Source organism: Callospermophilus lateralis, unplaced genomic scaffold (assembly GCF_048772815.1).
Source record: "Callospermophilus lateralis isolate mCalLat2 unplaced genomic scaffold, mCalLat2.hap1 Scaffold_161, whole genome shotgun sequence".
Lineage (NCBI taxonomy): Eukaryota > Metazoa > Chordata > Mammalia > Rodentia > Sciuridae > Callospermophilus > Callospermophilus lateralis.
This window is the reverse complement of record NW_027512709.1, coordinates 1097355-1113600: the sequence shown is the minus strand read 5'-3', so window position 1 is coordinate 1113600 and position 16246 is coordinate 1097355. Positions and strand designations below refer to the sequence as shown.

Here is a 16246-nt window from a genome sequence, read left to right as displayed (position 1 = left end):
AAGTTATAAAATTGTTTGCATTTAAGAATAGCAGATGTTTAGTGGCATCCTTTACCCTTGAACAGAGGTATTTGTATATTCCAAGTTAATTTCTCTTTAAGTCTTCTTTTATAGCCTCCTGAGAAGGAGAAACAAAGGACCTGGATTGTCCTAAATCTTTATCTCCAAGGGCTCAAGAACTTTCCCAAATTCCTAGTATTTAAGCCCACATTAAATACTGTGTGTGTGTGTGTGTGTGTGTGTGTGTGTGTGTGTGTGTTTCATGAGAACCCTGCTGTGGCAGCCCAGGGCATGAGAGACTAGCAAACCATGGAAGAGCTTCCTTTCAAGGGGAAGACAACCCCACTCTCAGGCTCACCTATCAAAACCATCAGTAGAAAAGATTTATCTTTTGCTGAGGCTGATGTAGCTGTAGTCTCATTCATTTTCTCCCAGTATTCCAGGAATGGCCTTAAATATCACCCAATCTTTTTTGACCACGAGCTGTAGTAAAGCTCAAAACAAACGAGGACCTACGCTTGAACTGCATAAATCATAGCCTCTCAATTGGCAACTGGCCACAGATTCAAACACTTGCCAGAGCCAGGCAGCCTGGTAAAGAATGCAGCTCCCAGGTGAGCAGAGAGCCATTTCTCAGCTCCAGGTGATTGTCGCTCTGGGGGAGGCAGACTGGGAGACTGAAGATCCAAATTGTGTGAGAACCCAGTGAGACCTATTTTTGTATGAATTCTCCCAAGTTTTATGTTGGCAACTAGTTACATTATTTTAAACATACAGGCAGGATACACTACGTTTTTTATTGTGGTCTCTGAGCTCCAGTGGTCACCCTCTGGGATATATGTTCAGACTGAACGCATCTCCTAAAAGAAGCTGGCGCCATCATGGAGGTGACATGTACTGCTTCCTCTCCCTCCCCCTCCCATCAGAGAGGTATTCCTGAAAATACAAGTACTAGGGTTTTCTGAGACCACTTGAAGCATAAAAAAGCCACATTGCCCTCTTTATACCATTTTAGTATTTTAAACAGTCTTGCTCAGTGAGGTCCCTTTTTTAACACTTAAAAATAAGAGTTTTGGATTCACCCACCAGGGAAATCACTCATATTACATAATCCCCCAAAGCACACAGAGTGTTATTGATCATCTGCCACATGGGCTATGGATAATCCTAGAGGAGACAAACCAGTCAGTTGGCTAATTGCAGCAATCTTGCCAAGTTGCACCCGGTAATGTTGTTTATTTTTAATTCTTGAATGTTTTAAAAGCGCTATTTGAAAGAAGATTCTTTTCTTGCCTGGAGGCAAGCAAGTTAAGTTGCTTGGAAGATAATTGGGACAGTTATGGGAAGGAAAGTACATCAAATGCATAACTGCATTACCCAAGAACTGTTTTATAGGAATGAGCCTGTGTCTTAGAAGAAATGATTAAAAAGAAACCAGGGAAACTGATAGATTAGTGCCCAAATTCAGTTGAATTCTTTGGAAGACTCATTCTCTTTCCTTTGACAGGTCATATTCAGTATTGTGCCATAATCTGTATGAGAAAAATATGTTACCTATTTAACAGAATTTTTTAAGATTAAATCTAAAATCCTGTTCAGTGCTCAGAATGGCTGGGGATGCCATTTTTACTTTAAGTCATTAAGAATATTAAGAATGTTAAGTATACAGATAAAAAGTAAAATTTGGGCATCAGGGGGAATTTGTAATATTTTTGCAATGATATTGTCCTCTAGTAGTTTTAACTAAAACTTGAAACACTTTTTTTCTTGATATGAAATATAAGATTTAAATTTATTTCATGTATGTATTCTTGTTGTTAAGCAGTTCTACTTTTTTGTATACAACATAAATAGGAAACTGAACAGTCTAATTTAATTGCTCAAGCAATAGGAAATGAGGGAGATAATACAACATTGAAAACTAATAATGCCTGTATCCTGATCATAAAATCTAGGTGAAATATTTTTCTTGTCCAGTCTTGCCCAGCTCCTATAATTTGAAAAAAAAAAAAAAAGAATGATATCATGTAAGAGTCAGATTTGTGTCAAAGTTGTTTACATTTAGAATGAAATATTTCTCCATCTGAGAATAAATCATTAAAACAAGGAAAGACGTGTCTAATACATGCATTTGCTATTATGAGATTTCTCTTGGTAATTCTTTTGCGCACACTGTTAGCAGGCTTGATATCACTGTATTTTTAATTCAATGAAATAATGAAAAGATTCTATTCTAAAGTTAAATGACTCAGACTTTTAACAGTTCTTCTTTTCTCTTGTTTTTCACTTTTAGTCCTTGAAGAAAGAAACTGCTCAGATCTTGGGGGACCAGTCAATGGGTACAAGAAAATAACAGGAGGTCCTGGACTGCTCAATGGGCGATCTGTAAAAATCGGCACTGTGGTGTCATTCTTTTGTAATAACTCCTATGTTCTTAGTGGCAATGAGAAGAGAACTTGCCAACAGAATGGAGAGTGGTCAGGGAAATAGCCCATCTGCATAAAAGGTAACTTATGGGTATGTCAGGATGCTATAGGGGTAGATGGAGCTACTGTGCTTTTTGATAGCTGTAATACATTCTTTTAAGCCCCTATATGTGTGTTGGAGTGTGGGGGGTCCCTTCCTCTCTCAAGTTTTCTCCCGAACCACATTATCTCTTAGATTGGAAACCATCCCTAAAAATATTTGCTTCTTTTTTTCTAGACTTAGGGAGGACATGCTTACTGTAATCACAGCATCTTGAGGTGATGGAGGAGAGTGATATAGTTATCAGAACAGTTCAGGAAAAACAATAGGGCTGAGGTTTATATATGCAGATCCAAGGTCAAAACTGAATGGACTCATCTTCCCTGGCTGCCTATGTTGGGAGAAGTGAGACCCATTAAGATGTTTCAAGACTAACATAGTAGATCTTTGAACACTCAACAGACAGCTGTAGGAACTAAACGGATAGTTCAGGAAAAGGAGAGAGGGAGTTTCTTGAAAGAGAGATAATTGCATGAAGCAGGTAGAATTGGGACCTGTCTGGAAGGCTGGGGAGGATTTGAGGATTTGAAGGGGAGTCGGGATGACATTTCAGATGGAAGACAGAAGGAAATTACAGAGGTGTAACTTACCAGGCATTGGTAAATGCAAAGAAAGGCAACCCAGGCAGTATACTGCAAAATGTAAGTTGGAGGCAGAGTAATGAAATGTTATAGAGAGCGGTTGGAACCATTTCTGTTGCAGTGGGGGTGCATAGTTTCTAGCTGCTTCTGGTTAGCGGCACCTCTGTTTTGGGGGACAGTCACAATGATCTGGCTGTTTACTGGGAAGAAAAGCGGGTTCTTGTCCTAGATTATCCAGATAATTGCCTCAGTCCTCTACTTTACCTTCTGGGTGTTTGTCAACAACCTGAATCATGGGAAAAGGAATGAAAGGGAATGATTTGTGAAAGGAATAAATCACTTTAGACTTTAGCCAGAAACGACTTTCATCCCCACCAGCATAGATTTCTGATGTTTTATTTCATTAAGTATGGAATGGCATCCTTGAAGATTTTTGTCAACTCTTACAAATTAATACAACTAAAGTACTCTAAGTCACTAATTAGACAAATGTTGGCTGCTCTTGATTGGGAAAGTGAGACAGGAAGGACTCCTTTTCACTTGTGGAAAAAAAAAGGAGACTACAGAAAAATTAAACTGAGCTTTGAGTTGTCTCCTAGAGATTTTTTGGGGTCCTTAATAGCAGAGAAAGGACTTGGAAAAAATCAATTACACAAGACTTATCTATGATTGACATTGCTGCCTGGTTTTAAATGAGAATCTTCTCATTCCCAGTATGGGCAATATATTAGGACTCCATTTGAATTTTATTCCATTCTGATCAAGTGTGCTAATGCTAGACGCATAAGCAGATAGTCCTATCTTTTAATCGTCAAGGCTCCAAATCACCTAGGTGGAGGAGTTTTTCAGAGGCATCAGAGTTCTTCAGAGAAAGCTGTCAATTTAGGAGAAAGGCAGCATGCTTTTTTGCTAAACGAACTGTTCGAGCTTGGCTGACATGTCTTGCTTCTGAGTCTGGGGAATGAGCACGTGGTATCCAGAAAGGGGGTTAGGGATAAATCTGAACTGAGCCATGTGAACAGTGAGTCTGAAAACAGATGATGTGACCCTGTCTGTTTTTTTTTTTTTTTCCCAGCCTGCCGAGAGCCAAAGTTCTCAGACCTGGTGAGAAGGAGAGTTCTTCCAATGCAGGTCCAGTCAAGGTGAGACTCTGTCAGGAAGGGTAATGGAGATTTCCTCTCCTATTCCTTTTCTCTACTTTGTGTTGGGGTTTCTTAGGGACATTTAGTGCTAAATGGTAATGAAAGAATAGGGCTTGTTCCATGGAAGCTCATTAGCCATCTGCCTTTGGCCAAGAGGTAGCAAAGGTTGGAAGATGGGCAAATTTTATTGGATCGTGGGAAAGTAGATGATTGGTGAGAAGCAAGACACTCAGATGGTCTTTGAGGAACTGGGTTGTCGTACTTGAGTCTTCCCTAAATTACTATGTATGGATTGTGGCAGCTTCTAGGTGCTGGCATCAGGAAGAACACCTTCCTATACCCCAGCTGGCAGTCAGAGGTTCTTGTAGTGGAGAGAGGAGATGGTGGAGTCCAGAAACTAGAGATGCATGGCCAGTCGCCATCAGGGATGTGAGCTCTGAAGACCACCTTGGGGTGCAGGGGCAGTAGGCCCAGTTCTATTCACCTCTTTTTCACTGTGTCTGCTCCAATAAGGAAGGCTTCCTCTCGCTGTCTCTCCAAGCACAGTTCTGCTGTACAACTTTATTCTTGTGCCTCTTTTGGTCTGGAAACTTCTTCCACAGGATCCCATCGAGGCTCGCTGCCTCCCTTCTTTCAGTTCTCTGCTCAGTTTTTACCTGACAGAGAGGCCTCCCTTGGCTTCCCTTTTAAAACTATCAAGTTTACTACCCCCGGCTGCCCTCCAACTCCTTTACCTGGTGTTCTCTGGCCATGTTCATCTCAGCTCCCGCTCTACCGGTTGTCTTGGTTTACGTGTTCAATTTCTGTCTCCCCATTCCAAATACAGAAGTTACAAGTACAGGAGCATTGTCTGCTTTGTTCTAGTGCCTGAGACAGTGCCTGCCATGTAGAAGACACTCAATAAATATTTACTGAATGAAAACATTGGAGTGACTGACAGTCAAGGGTTCCTGAGCTGGTTCTGCCCCTCTTTAGTTCTATGTATGCCTAGGAAAGTTCCTAAGCTTGCTGAGCCTTTTATTGTTTTTCTTCTCTTGAAATGCAGGAATAATCATAGCAGTCTCTGGGAATTGTTGTAAGGATTAAATCCAACATGAATAGCTAACACTTATTGCATGTTTTCTGTGTACAGCTGCTCTTCTGAGTACTTCACATGTCTAGTCTCATTTAATTCTCACTATAGCCTCTGAGGAAGGCATTATTCTTTTTATTACAGATTTTTATTACCGTTTTATTATATATGGGTAAACTGAGGCTCAGAGAAGTAAAGTAACTTGCCCCAGGTCACACTGCTAGAAGTGGCAAAACCAGGACATAAACTCAGCATCTGGCTCCAGGGTCTGCTCCCTTATGCACTAGACTAACACTTAGCAAAGCACCTTGCACATACAAGCACCTGTTAAAGGCAGCTATTGTCAGGGTTAGTAATAATGAGTTCGAGTGACCAGGCTCGCCCTGGAGTGTTCCTTGGTGAGGATGCCCGTCAGCATCTGACCCTTCCTCTTTCTCTCTCAAGTCTTTTCCTTTTAGGCAAGACATTTCCTTTGAAATGGTGGCAATGGAATTCAAACTCAGCCCTGTCTTCAGGTCTCTGTGATTCCCTGGGCTGAACTCTCCAATAAGTGGAATCCCCCTGTTCTTCCCAAAGAGACATCTCAAGGAGGAACCCCTCTCAAAAAGAACGCAGTTTTTAAGACAATTTTAATGGGAGGTTAGGTGGCAATGTGCCTGCTGTCTCATGTAAATGAGAAGCAAACCTGAAATTCGGTTTTTCAGTATCTTTCTGGAAGGCAGGCTGCTGAAGTGGGGGGTGGGGGTTCTACTTATCTCCAACAGCCAGGCTCACCTGGGGAGCCCCCAAAGGCAGTGTGAACCTTCAGTGGCCTAGAGATAAACTTGTTTGCAAGCGCAGAAGCTCCCAGAATTACAGACCTGGTTAGAACCATGATAGGAATATTTGTTGAGTGAAATCAATATAGGTGGAATATTTGCTCTGATCCAAGTTCTATAGAGATGCATGAAATAATTTCTTACAGTGATATCAAATTGATGTGGTTGTGACACCACATGGAAGTCATGACAGCTAAGCACGGTGGTCTCATGAACCATCTTCCTTTCCTGTGTGCCTGTGAGCACTCTCACTTACCTATCTGGGCTTCCCTTCTCCATTTATCAAATGGGAATGAAGACATTGATTCCTAAAGGAATTTCAGCTTGTCACTCAGTGGGCACCAATATAAAACGAACACAAAGCAGAACAATGTGTGTATATCTCCCCCAAGAACCCCAGAGTGGTCTCTGGGGCCTTCACCTTCAGGGATCATTTAATATCCCTTTCCACATTTACACACAACACTTCATATTTCTCCCAATCAATGTACCCTGAGAGAAATTTCTATTCTCTGAGGTGAACTAATTACATCTGCTAATTGCTAAATCAAGCTACTGTATCAACACAGTTTAGTTCAAGTCAATTCCTAATATTGCCCCATTATGATAATGTTTGGAGGGAAAAAAAAGTACGCCTGCATTCTCTCATTCAAATTAACTCCCTTTTCTATTTAGTTTCGCAATTAAATTTGTGTGTGTGCCTGTGTAGTGTCTTTGCATAGCAGCTATTATGTCAGATGTAGTTCTCTTTGGTTAAAATCCGAGGCAGTTGGAAGCATGCCAGAAATGGAAATGGAGGAATGAAAAGATTGCGGCGTACAAGAGAATTTGCTCAGTGGTAGAGGTGAAGGGTACTGTGTGTGTGTGTGTGTGTGTGTGTGTGTGTGTATGAGAGAGAGAGAGAGAAGAGAAAGGAAGCGAAAGAACAGAGACATAGAGACAGAGACAGGACATTTTCCTCTTCTGCTGTAACCACATATCTACATGGGACCTGGCATGGGTGCTAAAGGGACCAGGGTGACAGTCTCTTTCTCTGGCCCCATGTGCTCTGACCCAGGGAGACGCCATTACACCAGCTCTATTCATCGGCCTTCAGCAAGGAGAAGCTGCAGGGTGCCCCTACCAAGAAGCCAGCCCTTCCCTTTGGAGACCTGCCCGCTGGGTACCAGCACCTGCACACCCAGCTCCAGTATGAGTGCCTCTCACCCTTCTACCGCTGCCTGGGCAGCAGCCAGAGGACGTGTCTGAGGACTGGGAAGTGGAGTGGGCAGGCCCCATCTTGCATCCCTAGTGAGTCAAGGCTCATCTTTGAGTGACGGTATCTTTCAGTTTCCAAAGCGGCCTGTGTAAAGCCATTCAACTTGTTGTCTGGGGAGAGTCCCATTGTCCAAAGGAGTGGTCTTGCATGGCTTTCCCTAGTTTGGTGATACCTGGAACCCCTTGGTTAGAAGTGTCTTCCTTTGGCTTGAACTTACTTCCCAGGAGAAGCGGAGTCATGAACTCCTAGGAGCATACTTTCTGTGGATAACTCTATCATGTTTACTGGGAGAAAAGGAAGAGAGCAGGAACTAAACAGCAAGTGGGGAGGGGGTTAGAGGTGCTAGGCAGCCTCTAGTTACGTCATCTTGGCTACCCTAAGCTCCATTTCACAGCCACCCTGCGGTGATTTTAATTAGGTAATTGTTATTAATTAATAAAATATTAATTACCTCCTCTGTTAAGATGGTGATTACTGAGATAATATATGGAAGTGTCTAGAACAAGACCCAGCTCCTTTTTCCATTCTCCCCTTGTGAAAGGAGAACAGCATGGTTTAGATCATGGTGGTCACATTTATCATGACGGTCATGAAATTTTTGAGGGTCTGTATACATCATCTCATTCAGTCTTCTGGAACCCTATGAGACTATTATTATTGCTCTATCCATTTTACAGGTGAGGAAACTGAGACTCTAAAAGATTAAGTCACTTGACCCAAGTCCTATTGATAGTAAGTGCCTGGGATCATAATCTGCGTTTCATTTTACTATAAAACCTCCAATTTTAACCTTCGACTTTATAACCAACTGTGTTTAGATCAATATTTAAAGGGAAAAGAAATCCAGGTGAGATGGCTTAGTGGTCATTGGACCCATGGGACCACCTTTCCAGTTGGTGCTCTCCTGGCAGAGAGATGCATTCCCCTTTGGATGGAAATATCTAAGTTGGTATTACTGAACTGGTGCTTTCTCCATAGTCTGTGGGAAAATTGAGAATGTCACTTCTCTGAAGACCCAAGGGACATGCTGGCCATGGTAAGCAGCCATCTACAGGAAGACCAGTGGGGTGCACGATGGGGGCCTGCACAAGGGCGCATGGTTTCTGGTCTGCAGCGGCGCCCTGGTGAACGAGCGCACCGTGGTGGTGGCCACCCACTGGGTTACTGACCTGGGGAAGGTCACCGTCATCAAGACAGCAGATCTCAAAATCGTCTTGGGGAAGTTTTACTGGGATGATGACCAGAATGAGAAGACCATCCAAAGCTTACGGGTGAGAGAGGAGGGCTCAACTTGGAAACCAGGGCTTTGGCTCAACCAGTTCTAAGCACAGGAGAGCAGGACCATGTCAGCCCTGTCAACTTAGCATGTCAGTACCAGTCCCGGGCCTGGCACATACCAGGGGCATTTAGAAAGGCCATCCTGTCCTTCCCCACTTTGCTTCTTTTAAAAGTAAGAGACAAGCTCCATCTATCATCATGGTTATCAAAAGTCAATTACTGGGCTGGGGATGTGGCTCAGCAGTAGAGGGCTCACCTACCACGTGCGAGGCTCTGAATTCAATCCTCAGCGCCACATAAAAATAAATAAATAAAATAAAGGTATTGTGTCCAATTACAACTAGAAAATAAATATTTAAAAAAAGAATTCAATTACTTCCAAGTAAAATACACATATAATTTGTCTAGTAGCTCATAATAAATTAAAAGTTAGTGAAATTATTAGTTTAATACCTGCTTGGCCTAAAACCATCTTTTCCATAAACATTCTATGTCACGAGACCCTCACAGCCTAGCACAGAGTCAAGTTCAAAGTAGATTAACAAATAGTTCGAGGATAAAAGAGAGTTAATCACCCAATGCATTTGGGCACTACCTGGTAGGCTTTGAGGACATAGACAAATCCTATCCAAGACATTCCTCATCAATTTACAGAATGCTTTTCTCTTTCCTGCGTCTCTCCCTGCCTTCTATTCACCCATCTATCTGTCCATTCATCCATCCATCTATCCACCTACCCATCTGTCCACCCATCCATCCATCTCTCGTCCTATCCTTCTATCTGTCCATCCATCTATTTGGGGGATACAACAGTTTGCCCTTCACTGAAACTAGATACAAAAAAGAACAAAGTATGGTTTCCACTCTGAAGAGTCCAGGCTAGTGGGAGAGAGACCCATATATCATGATGAGTGTGACATGAGTTTCTCACGAAAATGTGCTCAAACACAGTTCCAGTAACAGAACATGATGAGGCTGATGTATATTTTCTTCATTAGTTACTTACCACCATTAAAAAATTAAGATGTTTCAGTTAAAGATCTGGAGTCCATGCTCTGGCAAATGTAGAATGCTGGTCCATTTCTGTACGGCAGCGATCAGCTGGAATGAAGTGGCCTCTGCCCATTTATTTTATTTATTTTTAATTTATTATTCATTTATACATACTGGAGATTGAATCCAGTGATATTTTACCACAAAAATAAATTCTCAGTCCTTTTTATTTTTTATTTTGGGACAGGTCTTGCTAAATGGCTGAGGCTGACCTTGAATTTGCAATCCTCCTGCCTCAGCCTCCTGAGTCACTGGGATCACAGGTCGCTGCACCCAGCTTTCTGTCCACTTTAGATAGGGTGTGTGTGTGCTCCTGTTCTCTGTAGCTTCACCTGAATACTCCACTTATTTAATGTCATCTAACAGACTCCAGTAGTCATTTCAGTTTGCAGTCCTGGAAACAGAGCAATTACTTTTTAAGATTTCTTGAGCAAAGAATGTCAAATAATGGTACCTGGTTTTTGAACAATTTCTCCCAATAATTTTGCCCCCAAACTTGACTGTCCTTGTTCACCATGGAGCTGGATGCTCACCATTGCTATCCATTCCTTGTATTGATAGATTTCTGCCATCATTCTGCATCCCAACTACGACCCCATACTGCTGGACGCTGACATCGCCATCTTGAAGCTCCTGGACAAGGCCCGCATCAGCACCCGTGTCCAGCCCATCTGCCTCGCTGCCACTAGGGACCTCAGCATCTCCTTCCAGGAGTCCCACCTCACTGTGGCTGGCTGGAACATCTTGGCAGATGTGAGGAGCCCTGGCTTCAAGAACGACACGCTGCGCTCTGGGGTGGTCAGGGTGGTGGACTCACTGCTGTGTGAGGAGCAGCATGAAGACCACAGCATCCCCGTGAGTGTCACCCACAACATGTTATGTGCCAGCCAGGACTCCAGTGCCCCTTCGGACATCTGCACGGCGGAGACCGGGGGCATTGCAGCTATGTTCTTCCCCGGCCGGGCATCACCTGAACCATACTGGCATCTGGTGGGGCTGGTCAGCTGGAGCTATGATAAATCTTGTAGTCATAGCCTCTCCACAGCATTTACCAAGGTGCTGCCTTTCAAAGACTGGATTGAGAGGAACATGAAGTGAGCCAGCTGCAGGCCTGTCGGGGAGCTTTTCCACGCACCTGTCTGTACCTGGGCTACAGGACTCAGTGTGGATCTGAAGTGTGGATTTTGCCCATGAACTTGGCTCTGCCAGGGCTTCTGATTTCATGGACACAACTCAGTGGGGGGTGAGTAGAGCTCAGTTTCTGGTAGCCACTGCCTTCTTCCCGCCTGCTTGGAAACCACTGGGAAGATCCTAGAGCTTTCAAGACCTGAGTTTCTTCAAAGAACACCTTCCGGTTTGACTGACCTGGTGGCCTTCCCCACCTTTCAGTGAGGTGAATGTCATGGTCACCTCTGGTTGAGGGTTGACCTGAGGAGTTCTGGGCTTCACAAAGCCTCTGTGGAGGCTGCAGCCAAACCAAGTTCCAAAGAGCTGCCTGCAGGACGTCTGGCACGGCTGAGTTAGGATGTGGCACATTCTTTGTCCCTTGCCACAGTGCAGTCTGGTCCTTTTCTTTTCCAATCTCCTGTACACATTTCAATAAAACAAGGGTTGGCTTCTGACCTACAAAACAGGTGTGCTGTGCTCTCATTCCTGCGTACTGTGTCTCTGGGCTACGTGTGTCAGAGCCATGTCTCCCTATAGTCCTTTAATATAGAACTAAGGGTACCAAATAGTGTGTGTGCCAAAGACCACACTGTCTTTTCAAGACCAACTCTTGGAGCTTCGTGAGTCATAGATTAGGAGAAAAAAGACAGAGGTGCCATCAGGTGACACAAAAGAAAAACACCAGGGACTAGCTGACTTCCATGTGCCCTTGGTTCTCATGTTCTAGATCCAGTCTAAAACCCTTCTTTGGAAATAAAATAAATCTTTGTCGTATGTTTTAGAGTAGTTGGATTGAAGCCACATGTTCGCTTACATCAGATTTAGGTTTGCCAAGGACCTGTAGCCTCCCTGTTTTCCATAATACATGGGTGTTTCCTCCTCAGCCCCAGACCTGCTTCCCACTGGATAAGGGAGGAAAAAGTTGAATTCAATCCTGTAAATTCTTTATGTGATCCTCCCATTAACACCTTCTTTTTGGGGTGACTTACTCTTTTATCTTTTCTCCTTGTTATGACTTGGATCTTAAATGTCCCCTCAAATGCTCATGTGTTAGAGGCTTGGTCCCCTACATCTGGTGTATTGGGAAGAGGCAGGAACATTTGGATTTGGGGTCTAGTTAGAGAAAACAGGTCACCAGGGTCATGACTTTGAAGAATTTATTTTGTCTCTGGCCCTTTCCTTCCCTTCTCTCCTACTGGCTACCATAAAGTACAAAATTTTACTCCACAATGTCATTCTGCCATGATATTCTGCTTCACCACAGGCCCATAGCCATTGGGTCAGTTGACTATGGACTGAAAACCTGAACCAAAATAAATTTTTCCTCTTTAAGCTAATTTCCTCAGGCTTTTTGTCACAGTAACAGAAAGCTAAGTAGCACACTCCTCATTTCCATTTTTCTCTTCTACAAGATGGTGACTTGGAAGCTCAAGTGCCTTTGAGCATTGGGACCATCGAGGGGACTCCTGACTTCATGCTGGTTCCTGGGTGCATGTGGCATGTCTTTCCCATCCTGGGTATTTTGCTGATATTTAGTGCTAGGATCTATAACTAGCTTAACTTGTGCTGTGTTCTCCTGCTTCCATGGGAGCTCAGAGGAGGTGCTGATTGGCTTCCATGGGGGCTCAGAGGAGGTGCTGATTGGCATCTCCTTAGCTCTGTAGGGACTGGCACTCCTGAGATCTGGTGGTGATTCCTATTTGATCCTGGCTTGGATTACTTGGCCTCATGGCCACAGAGATGATTTCTATGGTGATTGTGCAGCTAGACTCTTAGTGACCCTTTCTTCCTCGCTTGGGGGCTTGTGGGAACTTCTCAGTCTTTTCTGTACCACACGAGAATGGGGAACCCAGACTTGTTACACGGCATCTGAGGAGATGTTCTCTGCCTGTAGATCCAAACAGGAATTTTACTGTTCTTTCAACTTGTCTCAGAGAACTTCAGCCTCAAGGACTTTGGCCCCAAGGTTGGAATAGTGGACATATTTGCCTCCCAAACTGCCTCCCTTTCTTTGTTTATACATAACCCCTTCAGTCAGAAAGGAATTACTTCTACTTTGTCTTTTGGTTGGTGTTCCTAGGGCTTTCTCTGAGTCACACTCTCTTCTTTCACCACCCCCACCTCCATCGTGACGGCTTCATACAAGAGCAATACATTATCCATTGTTGAGTACAAATTATCCAATACTTAATGGCTTAAAACAAAAAATATTTATCTTCTCACAGTTTTTGTGGAATTAGACAGAGGCTTGATCTGATGTTGCAGTCAAGTGAATCTTTGATTGAGGCAGGGAGATTTGATTCTACGGATATTTATCAGGTCACCCAAAGACTTTGTTCTAAGCCCAGAAGACCTGGTCCTTGAAAGGTGTAATGGAAGTTGAATTAAAGAGATCTGAATTCAAATTCCTGTCTTTTAACATTTTTTTTTTCTTTTCTCAGTGATCTTGGGCAAATTGCTTAAGCCTCCCTCCCTGCCCTTCAGCAGGTGTTAAATCGGCCTGATAAGGTCCTGGGATTGTATCTTGGTAGCTGCATGATAGGGAGATACTGTAGAAACCAATGGACTCATACATGGAGTTGTGGTTGGGATCCTAAATATCTCCCAAAGGCCCACATGTTAAATGCTTGGCCACCAGCATACAGCACTGTTGGGAGGTGGTGTGGGAGGACCTCAGGTCATTGAAGGCAATATTGGAATCCTGGCCCCTCCTCCCCCCTCTGCGTTTCCCAGCTTTCATACCACTGTGAAGTGAGCAGCTTTCTCTGCCATGTGTTCATGCCATGATGTGCCATATTGTCATGACCAAAGCAACAGGGCCAACTGATCATGACTAAAACCTCTGATACGGGAGCCAAAATAAATCTTTCCTCCTTAGGGGCCATCTGTCTCAGGTATTTTGTCAGAATGATGGAAAACTGACTAACACACATGGCATGTGGTTGGGTTCCCACAATACTGGCAGGGCCTGAGTTATCCAGCTGAGCACAGCACCCCAAAGCCTCCACATCTGCCTCCATGGACACTGCACACATGGGGGTCCATTCTCACATTCTCCTGCCTGACTGTTCTGACTCCCCACCTAACCATCATGCTCCCCACTTTTTTTTGACACCTCCTTCACTTGCATAGCATAATTTTTCCATTCTTGCCTTACCACTCAGTTCTGGTTCGCAGAACTGTCATCTCTGCCATGACTTGAATGTTCTTAGATGCTTCTTCTGGCCCCAAATCCTGGGAATGTGATTAATAGCCCCATAGCCATTTGCTATGACCCCTAGATCTTCCTACCCCAGCCACGAGTATTGTATCTCATAAGACTCAAGTCAGAACAAAACAATCAGATAATGGGCCAGTCCCTTGGCTGTGTCTGGATGCTGTTGGAATGTTCTCCATCTCTCTTTATAACACCCACCTTGCATTCTAGAATAGGACTCACAGCTGGAAATCTGGTGTGGACATCAGCCAGAGGTTTGTCAGTCAACCAGAACTCTTAAGAGTCACAGAGAGTAAGGGATTATACTCACCACATAACACCAGGCACTTGTGGAGAAGACTTTGCTCCTGGTTGGTCCTGAATCCACCAGGCCAGCAGTTGGGAATGAAAACTGGATGTGAACTTGACACAGCAAGGACAAACTAGAACCTGTGAGGACAAACAGAAACCCATGTGTGTCTCTTGCTGCCCCCAACCTCATTGGTGTGAGTGACTTGCAGGAGAAGTTGGTATCCTTAGCATGTGGCCGAATGCTCACCTGATTCAAATTCCTAAAAGCCAGAACAGGATGCTGGAAAAGCTGTGGGTTTTGTTGCTGTCCCATCCCAGCAGAGGGAGTGACATGGAGTGACAATGTGTATGAACTGCCTTGGTGTTGGATGAGCTCTACCAACTTCCAGAGTGTGAAAACAGTGGTTATTTCACTTTCCATTCCAAATCTCATGAGAGTTTTTCTTGTTTTCTCCCCACCCCTAATCCAGAACCATATTGGGGAGGAAATTTTTCAGCATAGGTCCAGTGTCCCTAAGTTGACATGGAAGAAATCTTGCAAGTGCTGGGAAAGTGCTTGACCACTGAGGAGGCCTTTGGGGAGATTCAGAGAATCTGAATAGGTGCCATCAGGAGACACAACAGGAAAATACCAGGGACTAGCTGCTTGTGCTTCATCTAGAAGAGTTTGTTTATAATTCCTCTTGTGGCTGTTTTGTTTGCATATGTACACTTGTGGCCCCTGACCAGTGACATTCTATCAGCTAGGCTCTGGTGTTTAGGTGTCCATGGCAGGCCTCGTTAGGCTGTGGTGTTCTCCTCTTGAAGGTAAATACTTTAGCACATATTAGTATCCATTTGCAAACCTTCATTCATGCCAATATCCCTCTGGGTCATTCTGTGACCGGGATTGATCAAGACATAAAGAATACCACTTTCATATATTGTGTAACCATGATGCAAACTTTACGAATACCAGTTCTCTCCCTTTCCAAGGATTTAACATGAGTCACTGCTCCTTCTCTGTCAATTACAGCTTTGGTCTCAGTCTTCTATTAAGATGGCCAATTCTAGAAGTACCCCTACTTTCTGACAGCTTCCAATCCAGAACTGAGCCCCACTCCTCCTTCAAACCTCCCCCAAATCATTTAGAAGTCAAAATCCTGTAAGTTGTTTCCAAGACACTTTTGATGATGTCCCTCTCAGTTCTCTGTGACACACACTGTCCCTCACTGTACGGACTGAGAAGCTCATTCAACCTCAGGAGTTTCTAGTGGTCTTTGGATGGAGGCTGTGTACATATATATGTGCATAAATGTCCTCCCTAAATCATGTAGATTTTACTTATATTTTGTGTCCCATATGATACAATTTAAATGACACCTAAAATTTAGATACACTACAATTTAAGCAAGACCTTCACTTTCCTTGGTAATGGATAGGTTTTATACCTGAGGTGGTCTTTATCTTTAATGGGTAGTAGAGGAACCAACTCGCATTGTATTCATAAATGACAACAGAATCAAGAGGAAGGGACTAAAAAGACAGAATCTTTAGTCCACTTTTTATTTGCAGTGTCTCCCAAAGACTCAACCTGTCACAGTACAGTTAAAACTTCAAATCTCCGGAGGAGTGGCAGACAGAAAGGTAGTGTAAGTAAGGATAAAACTTGGGAAATTAAGCATAAAGGGGACTGTGTTGGATAGGGACTAATCATTCTTCACCATGAAACCTTCATTACAGTGACAGGTCAGGCCTGTCAGTCAAGGCAAGGCCCATCAAAGTGGGAGGCCATTGGTGGTGGATTTCACATGCTAAGATTAATAATGTGGCTTCTTATTGTTCATTTGTGAACATTCAGCTG

General features: G+C 43.5%; 1 pseudogene; it reads left to right on the top strand.

The window, feature by feature from the left end:
- Window positions 1–10826, top strand: part of LOC143389163 (inactive serine protease PAMR1-like) — a 72361-nt pseudogene extending 61535 nt beyond the window's left edge.
- The last annotated feature ends 5420 nt before the right edge of the window (window positions 10827–16246 follow it).